Source organism: Neophocaena asiaeorientalis, unplaced genomic scaffold (assembly GCF_003031525.2).
Source record: "Neophocaena asiaeorientalis asiaeorientalis breed wild unplaced genomic scaffold, Neophocaena_asiaeorientalis_V1.1 scaffold57, whole genome shotgun sequence".
Classification (NCBI taxonomy): domain Eukaryota; kingdom Metazoa; phylum Chordata; class Mammalia; order Artiodactyla; family Phocoenidae; genus Neophocaena; species Neophocaena asiaeorientalis.
Window position 1 is genome coordinate 5,625,779 of NW_020172731.1, and position 13,581 is coordinate 5,639,359.

A 13,581-nucleotide genomic window follows, 5' to 3' on the forward strand; every position below is an offset into this window, starting at 1 on the left:
ATATATATATATATATATATAATTTACCTTTATATATTTTCTTGTAATACTTTATAATGTGGATTTCAGTATTATTTAACTTTTTAAGTCATACAGAATTTTTTTGTATAGTTTAATAATTTGGGGACTGGATTTTCAATAGGGCATGTGTTAGAACTTCTTAAATATTAGAGTTATGAAACAATAATATGTACCTTTGTAAAACAAACATGATCTTACAGACACTATGACACCTGGAAACCAGGTTATTTCTTTCTCAAAAATTGAACTGGATTATAAATTTACAATTCAAGGTCTACTTTTGTTATTCTATGAATAATTACCATCTTCAATATAAGTAGTTGTAGAAGCAATTCTTTTGAATCAGTGTGAAGTAAATGAAAGGTGAGATGTCTTATAGTGAGTTGGACTCTATTCTGTTGCAAAAAAACAAACTCATATTTCCTCAAGTGAAGCAATGTATTTTAAGGATGCATAGAGAATTAAGGGAAAGAGGACAAGCCACACTGCCAGGCTCAATAGAATGATGGAACCAAAAGGTCCTTCTGAGAACAGTACAAATGAAGATGGTAAGGATTATCTAGTCCTTCTTTGTACTTTATTTCATAATCTGACATGGCCATTGGGATTGGTCACATATATGCATTTCCTTGGCCTCCCCTCTGAATCAGATTCTTCATGAGTGATGCCCTGAAGCTGGTATTCAAAAACTTCTGCTAGTTCTGGTCATGCTGTTCAGTGGGCTCTTGCCCATGACCCATTGTTGAGAAGCACTTCTCATCCACCATGAGCTTGTTGATTTAGCTCCTCTTTGTCTCTGCCTCTAACCACCAACTGATCTTATTTTCCATGTCTCTCATTTAGTCTCTCAAAGGAGGATCAGATCACTTCTATCAAACACAATCTTTAATAAGTAATCTATTCATAAATTTATATATGTATGTGTATATATGTGTATATGTACATGTGTGTGTATATGCTCACATAAAATTGTATGTGTACACACACACAAATACTCATACGTGCAATTGTACAAGAGCAAATACATTGTTCTAACTTATCCTTTTGGACCCAGTTCTTGAACTTTCATTTTCAGTACTTCTGCTCCTCTTTTTTTGTCCTTTTTGAACTTGCTCATCCTAATCAACATTTGCTATTCATTAAACACAATGGTTCTCTTTTGCATCTCTGTGAGAAGAACGGTCACACTGGGTAAAATTCTTGGAGAACTAGATTCGCTGCTTGGTCTACTTTGTTTTTGTTGTTGTCCTGGGTTTTTGACAAAATTACAACATTACAGAAAGAGTCAAATGGCTCCATGCAGTATTTTAAAAACCATTCCAACTGTGAGCTGAGTGAGCTGCAGGTTGGACAGACTCCCAAAGTCTGAGAGTTTCAGCATTTTCTTAGTGTCAGGATCTACTTCAATGATTTCCTGATCCAGGGCTGAGATCTCAGGAACAAAATTACCTTTCCTTTCTCTCTCCTCCTTCTGCAGTATGATGTAGATACTTCTCATGGGACCACTCTGAACCCCCTTCATCAGACGCCTGCTGTCTTGTGGAAATTCTTGCTGAAAATAATGGCAATCTCCTTGCACATGTGCTTATTCATGTGGAAACTGTTGCCCAGGCACATGTACTTCTCTATAAAGGCCTAGGCCACCTTCTTCACAGTTTTGATGCAAATGCTGCCCATGTTGCTGGGTCCCTGGTAAAATGGTCTTTTGTTACTTCATTTCCTACTGCCTTATTAGAAGTTGCATTTATCTATAAGACGTACCAGCAGGTGACAAAATATGTCTTTATCGGAAAACAGAGATTGAGCCTATCCACTGGGATCACAATATGGATGTAACAGATTTGATGTATACTGTTGCAATTTTCAGAGTAGCAAGATTAGGTACACATGAGAAGGAAAAACATTGAGAGATCAAGAGTTTAAAGGAGTACACTGGTAGAAATCTAAGTTAGTGTCAGCATTTAGTTCATTGTTCTCAGCACCGCAGAATTTGATCCTGATTAGGAGTTTTATACCTTGACATAAGATAACTGTAACTCAGCAATGTGTCACAGATGGTGGGTCATTCTTCAACAGTATTATAAGAAGCCTGTACTACTTTGTCTTTTTACTACTCAACTAAGATTAGATCTCCGAAAATAAATTCATGGGTGTTTATTCACTACTTTTGCTCATCTGTGTACAGTGTGCCATGTAATGTAAATGATGAGCTTACAGAGAAGAAGCGGAAATGGAAAGATCTTAATCATTATGCATAAAGCTTAAGAATCACTGTTATAAGGAAAACCATGGTAGTCCTATTTGTCAGTAAATCATGAGGGCAGTCAGTGGGGATTTATTTTCTTAAATCTTAAAAAGAGGCATTAAAAAAGAAATAGTTTATTTTCTCTTGTTTCCAGATGTTGTCATAACTGCATGTGAGACATGGAAATGCAGCAACCACCTTGGTACCATATCGAGAGTCATAGATTAAAGAGTCGTGCTTGGGATGGCAGAGAGGAAAAGGGAAAGACCATTGTTTCAATGACCCAATTACATTGTTAAGTCACTGAATTAGTCAAACCTGGAGCCACCCTCTTCCTAACTCATTATTTGAGGCAATAGACTATTTTAAACGGACTGTTCTGTTACTTGCAGCCAAATGCTTTGTAACTGATTTGCATAGATTAATACATTTGTTATTTTCAAGAAATCTATGTCATAAGGAAAGCAAGTCTTAATATCTTCATTTTAAAGATGAGTATTCTGCAGTTCAGAAAAATCAAATGAGCCACTTAATGAGTTAGTGGCAAATCTACAATTAGAATTCCAATAATTAATCCTGGAACTTAACAGGAATTACTATACAATGTCACATGGCCTTTCAAAAAGAACACATGCAGAATCACCAAAGGCTAATGGTCAGACTTCTGTATATAGTGTCTTTCTGCAGAAAAATATTTCAAAGGGGTAGGACCATTCTACTCTAAGTAGATAGCTAGAAGTAAAGTTATAATAGAATGATTGCCTAAGTAGGAAACACTATTTATTGTACCTGCATTCTTTCAACTGTTTATTCAGTTATCCATTCAACATGCAGGTATTGAGTGTCTTATATGAGTCATGAAATATACCAGCAGCTTGTGCTGCAGAGAGAAAGTATAGATAAACTTGCTCGAAAGAATCTGAGAGTATATAAATCTCAACAATTCGCAAAACACTCTTAAGAGTTCCTTCCTCTGCACAGTAAGAGTTACTGTAGTAGGAAATTCTTCTCACCTTCCCCGTCTGATACAGTAAATAAAAAACAATATTTGCCCAGGGATGGAAGTAAAGTAGCAGTGATTATGATACCTTCAAATACTTAAAGAATGAAGCGGTAGTGGCTCTTGTCTGATGTAGGTTGGGTTCTCTGGAACCAGGTTGAAATGGAGTTTGGTGTAAAATATTTATTAGATATCAGCACCTAAGGAAAGAAGGAAGATAAAGCACTATGGGCAGAAGTCAAAATTCAATGCAGAGTTTATAAATTCTGGCCAATCCAGCTGGGAGTTCTGGACTTAGTATGTTTTTCTGAATGTCCCACATTGGTAAGTCACTGGCCTTTTATATCCTGCCCTGATCAATTGTTGAATGAGCATGACTTCAGCAAAGCAATTCTCTGAAACTAAACAGATTCTGAAGGAGCTCGGATACTCTCTTCTGACCACACTCCATACAAGTAGGCAGCAAGTTCTTCTTCAGAGGGGATCTGGGTGGCACACCTCTGTGTTAATCTGTCCATAATAATTCCCATTTAATTCATCAGTAAGGAATCTGAAAAACCTATGTGAATTATGGTGGGTAAGAGTAGGCAATTGAAAAGTCAACTAATAATCAGAAAGAATTGCGATATTTGACAGGCCTCTATAGAAGCCATAAAAACACACCTCTTCAGGGATCATAATTGACTAATGGCACTGGCTGTTCCACTTTTGGATCCACTGCCGTGCTTGCACTGAGTCCACACCTCCCACAAACTGCTCCCAGTCAATGACTGAGAACAGCAAGAGTACAAATGCAGTCCCATTCCTGAAAGATGCAAGATCTTATTAATAACTGTGGCCTAAGGACTTCCCACCAGCCTAGCCAAAATCTTTCTGGAATAGTACTGTGGTCTGAAACTATTTTAACCTGGGGTAGGACAAATAATGTTCCCTCAAAGATATCTGTATCCTACTCCCTGAACCTGTGAATATGTTACCAAATCATGGGGACACTAATTGTCCATGTGACTAGAACTGTCCATCATGAGTTGAACTCTGTCAGACCTACCAAGTCATTCGTTAGGTAGGTCCAATAGCAATCCATTTTAAAGTGGAAGCCATGCACCTGGAATCAACCTTGAGAAGGTTCATGTTGTACAAGTAAGTTTGCATGAAGAGGTGGCCTAGGACCCCTATAATCTGCCACAATTGAAATAATGCCTCTCCCTTGGTGTGTGTACATATATATATATATGGCTTCATGAAAGATTGCCAAGACCAACTAACAAAGAGAATATAGTTTGAACTTTGTTCTCAGATGGGTCAACTTGGCATGTGACAACAAGCTAAATATAAACTACTCATGAAACACAGACCCACTCAAAGGTGGTCCTCATTGGTAAGGGGAAATCCTTACAAAGGGCAGGGCTTCAGACAGTACATTTCATCACCTTTCTGGGAAGAGAGAAGTATCCCGCAATAAGTGTATACTTGGAATAATGTGTAGGGGCAAATGGCTTTAGTCAGTTGGGCAGAAACCAGAAGGAAGCAAGATTTTTTTTTTAACATCTTTATTGGAGTATAATTGCTTTACAATGGTGTGTTAGTTTCTGCTTTATAACAAAGTGAATCCGTTATACATATGTTCCCATATCTAGGAAGCAAAATTTAAAGATCCAGGACAAATGAAATCAGGAAAGAGGTATACGGATGGGCAAAATCAGAGAGGATCTTTGTAAAATAGCACGCTACGGTAAGCACTCAATCCTTGCTGCTTGTGATTATTATTACTGTTGTGGTGACTGTTAATTTATTGTTCTACCACTTCATGATAGCTTTAATTAGGTCTTGTTCATTAATCTTGTTTAGTATTTTGTTGGCCATTTTAGTTTGCAGAAATCTCTCTTTATCTTGATTTTCTTGTACTCTTTCTTTGAAAATCTCTTCATTTTCTCTACTCTTTCTCAAACCTCTATTGATCAGATTTTGGCCACCCAGAGCTTAAATTCTGTACTCTTTTTTCTTTCAATTTTTGAATCTCATTGCTGTTTTGCTTTTGTTTAGGAGTTTCCCTCAATTGTACTTATACTTCTTCTATTTGGTGTTTGTTAGATTTTGGAAGCTAGTGTTCAGTTTCTAAGAGTTCTTTTTACTGGCTCCTTTATATTGGCATCCTATTCCAGAGTTTCAGAAATAATATTTTTTTCAACTCTATGTGAGGATTCTACTTAGAGTTTTGTTTTAAGTTCTATACTGTACTTCAAATCATTTCTTTTTTCTCCTAGGGTTATGTGTTTATTTCTCTTAATCTTTCTTGCCTATGTTGTATTGTAGGCTTTTCTCAAATCTTTGGTGACCCATAGGTATTCGTTCATATTTAATAATAAGCTTACCCCAAAATAAAGTTTTACAAAGCTCTGTGAACATAGGTGGGTTTGCTAATATATAGGCTTTATTTTAAGTGAGAGGCTATGATGGTTATCTGGGAGCCAATATTATATAGGGGTGCTCTAAATGCCAGAATGCAAAGGTCTTGACTCTAGGGGTCTGTCACCTATGCTAGCTGCCTAGCTCTCCTCCAGATGTCTCATTCACTTTGTTTAGGTAAGAATACTTGCATTTTGAGCCTAGGGGAGAGTCCTCAGCTGCTGCTGTTCTACTGGAAGGTACAAGCCAGTCTACTCTTCCATATATGGACTTGTAAAATATCCTCTATTTTTTCCACCCACATATTATATCTACCCTTTCGTAAACCTGATATTCCCTAGTGCTGGGCCTCTCTAGAGTTAAACCAAAAAGGTCAAATATATCCTCAGCTAGAATTCTCTGTTCTGCTTCATCAGTCAACAGAGTTAAATAAATATAGTTCTTGCTTTCAAGAAGCTCAGACTCTTGGGTTTTTGATAAACACATAAATAGATAATTATAATACAATGTGAAAAACAGTGATATATTTATATAGGTGTGATTTCATGATCATAGAGACAGGGTACCCAAACCCATTTGAGAGGCACAGTGCTGAGCTTTTGTGGTCAGGTAAGATGTCCTGGGAGTGAGCATCATCTTTCTCAAGGCCTCATGCCTCACCACTGATGGATTATGGGATCACAGACTTTGTTTCCTGGTTGGTAATTTTAGTGTCATCATATGAAAAGGGGTATAATTCTACATTCCTCATAGGGTATTTTATAATGATTAAATGGCATGATACACATAAAGCCCACATAAAAATGCTTGGAACTAGAAAGATCTTGCATACAGAATGCCTTCAATAAATGGTAGGTACTAATTTTCTTCAATTCTATCATATACTTTTATCACATTCTATCTTCTCTAAGATGGGAATTCTTCTTATGATTTATGCCAGAGAAATGTGTCATCTGTCAGGCAATGGATTAGGTTATGATATAGTTGTCATTTCTTGTTTTTGTGTAAATTTAGAAATGCTTAGAAGGTACCTGCTTGTCATCTCAGTTGAGATATTTTTATTGGTAGTTCTAGAATTGATTGAACTTAAAAATAAATCTTAAATTCTTGTTCCAAATGTCTTCAAGAAAATAACTTTATGACGCAGAACTGATACAAAAGCCTTATCATATATACAGAAAAACTCTGCAATTAAATGTAGTAGAGGTTGCCAAATCTCTCTGGATAGCATTAACATTTTCAAATCTATGACAGGTTAGTGTGACAGATTAATTCACAATGGGCTATGGTTTAGGAGATAACATTTTTTCTGCCCAAAACTTCTGACTTTTAAGAAAAGTTGAGTTACTCCTAGAAATTCATATCTGAATTAAAGGAAAGAAATAAGTTTAATCTGTTTTTTTTTCAATCTGCTTTAGAAGTGTATTGTTCATGTTGGAGATGCAAAACTATGAGCATGGATCAAAACATGCATGTTATCTTCCTCATAGCATGTAAAACTGCCAACACACATGATTAAATCAGAAAATCTTTAAACAATGAACTCGATTTTTCTTACTATGCTAAAGAGGAAAATAATGTGAAAATCTTTGTTAGTCAAGAGAGGAACAAAACTATAATTATTATTTTTTTTGGTAGAACGCTAAATGGATGTATCAGTTAGCAATTGCTGTATAACAAACCACTCCAAAACTGCATGGTTTAAACCAGTAAATGTTTTTTTATCATACAATTCTGCTGATTTTTAGGCAGTTCTGATAAGAATCAGACTCAGCTGATCTTGGCTGGGTTTGCTTATGATTCTGGGGTCAGTTGACAGGTAAGTTTTGACAAGCTTGTTCAGAATAACCTCAGCTGGGACAACATGTCTGTATTGCATGTGTTCTCCCACCCTTCAGGAGGTTAGCCTGAATTTATTCTCATTCTGGAGAAGGGTGCAGAGAGGAAGAGAAAGAGTGAGTGGAAGAATGTAATGCCTCTTGAAAGCTAAGCTCAGAACTAGCAATATCATCACTTCTGACACAGGTTTGCCAACACAATTCACACAACCAGACCAGATATAAAAGAGTAAATGATAAATTTCACATCTTGTGGTCAGGAGCTACAAAATAACATTTCAAAAGGTACAGATACTTGGACGAATAAAAGAATTTGTAGATCCACGTATTTCAACCCCAATCAACCAAAATGGGGATTCAGCATCAAGCAAATACTTGCTTCAATATAATTTTTGTGCTTCAAATATTTCTGCTGCCAAGTAACTTCATGTTTGTGATGTCATGTGATTTTTTTAATTTTAATTTTTTAATTGAAGTATAGTTGATTTGCAATGTTGTGTTAGTTTCTGCAAAGTGATTCAGTTTTATACATGCATATTTATGTGTATATATATATTCTTTTTCAGAGTCTTTTCCATTATAGTTTATTACAAGATATTGAATATAGTTTCCTGTGCTATAGAGTATGGCATTGTTGTTGATCAATTTTATGTATAGTAGTTTGTACCTGTTAATCCCAAACTCATAATTCGTGATTTTAAAAAAAATTTTAACCTTAGGTTTCTTATTTGTAAAACAGGGAGGTTAGATAGATCCTACTTTATGTTTTCAAACAAAATTCTTCTCACCCAAAGAGATTTTACCATACTTCCTTGGGAGATGAGATGGGAGTGGGGCATGCTTTTCCCTCAAAATCACTGATTTAAACATCCCTAAAGAATATTTCCATTCTAAATCTTTATCTCCAAAGACTACTCCTGAGTTCTTCACTTTATTTTCTACACCTATGTACTCTTTCATTAAACAGTTCATCCATTTATAGATACAATGATTACATATTAATCCAGAATTTTTCTTGAATTCTATTTCCTTCTCTCTAATGACTAAATTACTTTAATGCAAATTTCTTGACATTTTCGAAATCCAATTTATGGTATGTATCTCTGCTCTCTACCTAGAAAGATGAAAAGAAATTTACTTTACCTCCTGCCGAAAACAGCCAATAAATAAACAAAATAAATGGAAAACAATTTTTTTTAAGACACTGGATATTTGTCAATGAATGTCATTGATCCCTGACCTGGGAATGTGACAGGTACTATCACTACTGATTCTACTAATATTGAAAATAATGAACTTTATGCCAATAAATTAGACAACCTAGATGAAATGAAAAAAAATCCTTCAAAGACACAAACTACCAAAGTTCACTCAAGAAGAAATGGATAGCTTCAATGGCTTAATATAGCACTATTTCACTTGATCATTTTTTATTTCCTCATCTATGTTTATGATACCATCATTTTACTGGTCTGCATCTTTTAAATCTCAGAATTATTATTTAATATTTATACTTATTTTTCTTCAAAATTAATTAATAACTCTTGGTAAACTTCTTTCATAATATTTCTCTCATTTTAATCTTTTGTTTTTCCATTTCCTTTGCCATAGTCCTCTTGTTGTATAATTTTGTTTCTGTAAGACTCTCTTTCTATCTTCTTTTTTCAAATAGACCTGGCATGTAGCATAATGCATAACTAGCATTTAGTTAGCAGCCAGAGGATATTTGTTGAATGAATAATATGGTGGTTAAGTTCATGAGTTCTGAAAATTAGGCTTCCAGAATTTTATATCTAGCTTTTAAAATCTATCTTTTGGAAATTTTACCTTTCTCACTTAAAAAAAAATAATAACTCTATCTTCCTCATAAAGTTGTTATGACTATTATATGAATTGGTACAGATTGATCACTTAGGGTAATAACTGGTATATAGTAAATTCTCAAAAATCATTTTCAATTTTTACAAATAAATGAAAGAATAAATGCATGAATCATTGCACTAAAAAAACATGAAATGCTTTTAAGCATGGATGTGCCAAAGTCTTATCAGTGCTTTAAAAAATAAATTTGACAATGTGAACAATGGATTAAAAGAGGGTCAATCTAATGTCAAGGAAGTTCATGTAGAGTTTATCCACATCCAGTCCAGAGATAACATGCAGGTGAATTAAGGCAATAAAAAGGGCATTAAAATCAAGGGGTCCCTTTCTCCATCTTCGAAGCTACCAACAGTGGGTCAAGTGTTTTTAACATTCTTGTCTCTCTGATTTCTCTCCTTCTTGGAAACAGTGACTGCCTAAGACTGAGGTTTAACCAGAACAACAGAGAATAACTCCTGCTACCAGGCAAATAAGCATTGAGTAACAATTAAGAGGGTAATGTTGCTGAGAGACACATAAGAACATGGAGAGAGACAATCTCTGAGCTTTAAAACAAAGAAAAGAATAAAAGCTGAGGATGGAGCAAGCATTGAGAAAATCTCCTTGACATACAAGCCCTCAACGTAAACACAGTATCATTAGAAAATTTTGAACCCTGTTTTCACTGAGGGTAACCATAGCAATGACAAACCTCAAATCCACTTCATCTCCTCATTTGATTAAAGTAAACCCTGATACTAAAGGGATAACAAAAAGAATGCTGTTCCCATTTCCAGACATTACAACTATTTATTTCAGTCTCTATTATTCTACATAAGATACATAGCACTCAACCACAACAAAAAATTATGAAGTAGAGAAAAAAAAAGGAAAAAACAACTCACTGCCAAGAGGTTAATGAAGAAAAACTCAGATATAACACATATGTTGCAACTGAGAGAAATTTTTTTAATAAATATAATCAATGTGTTAAAGGTTCTAATAGAAAAGGTGGGCAAAATGAAAAATCAGATGGATAATTTCAGCAGAGATGGAAACTATAAGAATTAAATGGAAATGCTAGAAACAGAAAACAAAAGCATGTAATAGAAAAGAAGAATGCCTTCAACAGGCTCATAGATTCAGTTAAAGAAAGTACACACAACTTAGCTAAGGAAAGAATAAAAGACCTAACTTGAAGATAAGTCAAAAGAGGTGACCCAAACTAAAGATAAAATAAATTAATAATAATAATGATGAAAATAATAGAATAAAAGACTAAAGGATTTAAGAACTTTGAGCCAATATCAAATGAGATAACTTACATAAAATCAGAATTCCAGAATGGGAAGAAAAAATATTTGAAGAAATAATTGCCAATAATTTTCCACAGTTTACAATAACAAACCAAAGATCCAAGAGCTCAGAGACACTGAGCAAGATAAATTTAAAACACACACACACGTATATATTACCAAAGCCAGAGAAAAATGAAGAACTCCTTGAAAAACAAGAAAAATGATACATTACCAATGGAGAAATAAGAATGACATAAATTACATTACACGTATCAGAATCCACACATGTGAAGACAATGGAGTGATATTTTAAAGTGCTAAAAAGAAAAAATTCACTTCCCACAAATGCATTTCAAATAAAGACTCTTTCAGAGAAACAGAGAAATTATTGCTAGAAGACTAGCACTAAAGGAAATATTAAGGAAGTTTATCAGGTTGAAGAAAATTATACCAGACTGAAACTTGAATTTGTACGAAGAAATGAAGTTTACTGAACATGGAAGGTAAAACAAAATAAACAAAGGTAAAAAAAATAAAATAAATATATTTCTTCCTTTAATTACTCTGAAACGTAACTACCTGTATTAGTTAGAGGTCTCCAGGTATACATATGAAGAGAGGGGTGTGGAGAGGGAGAGAGACAGAGACAGAGACAGAGAGATACAGGTACAGAGAGAGACAGAGATTTACTGTAAAGAATTGGCTCATGTGATTATAGTGGCTGGGAAGTCCAAAATCTGCAGGATGGGCCAGTAGGCTCAAGACCCATGAGAGCCAATGGTGCAGCTCTAGTCCAAAAGTAATCTGCCAGAGAATTTTTTTTCCATACTCAGGAAGGCCAGTCATTTTTTCTATTCAGCCCTTCAGCTGGATGGGGTCTACCCACATTATGGAGGGCAGTCTGTGTTACCCAAAGTTCACCAATTTAAATGTTAATCTCATACAAAAACCCTCTCAAAGTTGACACAGAATTAACCATCACACTATCTAAAGCAAAAATAGTAGCAATGTATTTTGTGTTTATAGAATATGTAAAAGTAATATGTGTGACAAAAATAGCCCAGAGGTTGGGAGGTGGAAATTTTAAAAATATATGTATCTAAGGTCCTTACACAACATGTGAAGCAATGTAATATTATTTAAAGGTAGACTCTAATTAAATTAAGTTGTATGTTGTAAAATTTAGGAAATTCCTAGAATAGTTAAAAATGCATAAATAATAAAAAAGTAGAAAAACATAAATCATAAATAAATGCTTAATCAACTGAAAGGAAGGGAGGGGAATAGAAAGAAAATAGCTCCCCTCCCACCCAAAGAAAAAGCAACTGCATAAGCAGAAACAGGTACCATGATGGTAAAATTTATACCAGTCATTTTAATAGTCACACCAATTAAAAGAGAAATTGTAAGATTAGATTAAAATGCAAGATCTGACTGTTGTCAACAATAAACACATTTTACATATACAGTTAAAGGATGGGAAATGATATAATATGAAAACAAATTTTTTAAAAGCTGAAGTAGTTATATTAATATTAGACAAAAAAAGACTTGGAATAAGAAATGCTACCACAGTTAAAGGGAGCTATGACATAATGATAATGGACTCAATTCTCGGAGAAAACAGAGAAATCCTAGATATGTGTGCACCCACAACAGGGTTTCATAATACATAAAGCAAAACTGGAAGAGAAATAGACAAATCCACAACTACAGTTGGAGACCTCAACATTCCTCTCTCAGAACTAATTGGCAGAAAATGAAAGTTAAAATATTGAAGACCAGAAAAGCACTCTCTATCAAATTCATCTAACTTACATATATAAACTTCTTACAACGACAGCTCTTCTTATACACATTCTTAACAAGTGCACATGGAACATTAATTAAGATAGATCATATTTTGTACCATAAAATCAACCTTGTTAACTTAAAGAAAATACAAATCATACGAAGGTTATACTCTGTTCATATAAAATCAAATTAAAATTAAAAAAATCGATAACAAAAATATATTCTTAAAATATTCTAATATTTGAAAATGGACTTCTAAATAAATACAAAACAAATAGGAGAAAATAATAAGTACAGAACTCAATGAAATTAAAATAAGAAAATTAATAGAAACAAAAATTAGTTCCTTGAAAAAAATCAATAAAATTGATGAGCTTCTACCCAGACTGACCAAGAAAAAAAGAAAAAGAAAGAACTCAAATTATCAATATTAGGAACAAGAGAAGATGCATCATTCAAAACCCAACAGATATTAAAAGAATAATAAGGGAATCATATTGTATTCAGATAAATTTGAAAACATGGATGAAATAGATCAATACCTTGAAAGACACAAACTACCAAAGTTACTCAAGAAGGAACAGATAATCTGAATAGTATTATATTGTGAAAGGAGCTATATCAGGAATGAATGAGACGTGACCTAAGGACCTCTATATTTACTGCCTGAGCTGAACCTTTGCTAAAGACTCTGAAATAAAACTGCTGAATAGTTGGTGAGTTGCCAAAAGGAAATAATGCTGAGAATGGGACTTTTTCTGGACAAAGAAAATATACCTTTCCCTAGTGACAAATGAGATGTGTTCTATAACCCAATTACATGCACAGAAAAAATTTACCCTCCAATCCAAATATTTGGTAAACAATTTGTATAACCCTGCATGAACTTTCCCTGTTTTCTCATAAAAGCCCTCACCCATTTTCCTCTGTTGGGACAATATTCTGGGTTCCTCTGGAATCTGTGATTCATAAATTGCAGTTCTAAGACCCCAGATTAATAAACTGCATTTTGCCTCTTTATAGTCCATGGGTCCCTTCAGTTGACAATATCTACTGTAGAAACTGAATTCATAGTTAAAAACCTTCCAACAGAAAACTTAAGGCCCAGATGATTTTACT

At 34.3% G+C, this 13,581-nt stretch overlaps 1 pseudogene; it reads right to left on the reverse strand.

The window, feature by feature from the left end:
• Positions 1-1,306: 1,306 nt before the first annotated feature.
• On the reverse strand, positions 1,307-1,698 carry LOC112396612 (40S ribosomal protein S17 pseudogene; annotated as a pseudogene).
• Between the last annotated feature and the right edge of the window lie 11,883 nt (positions 1,699-13,581).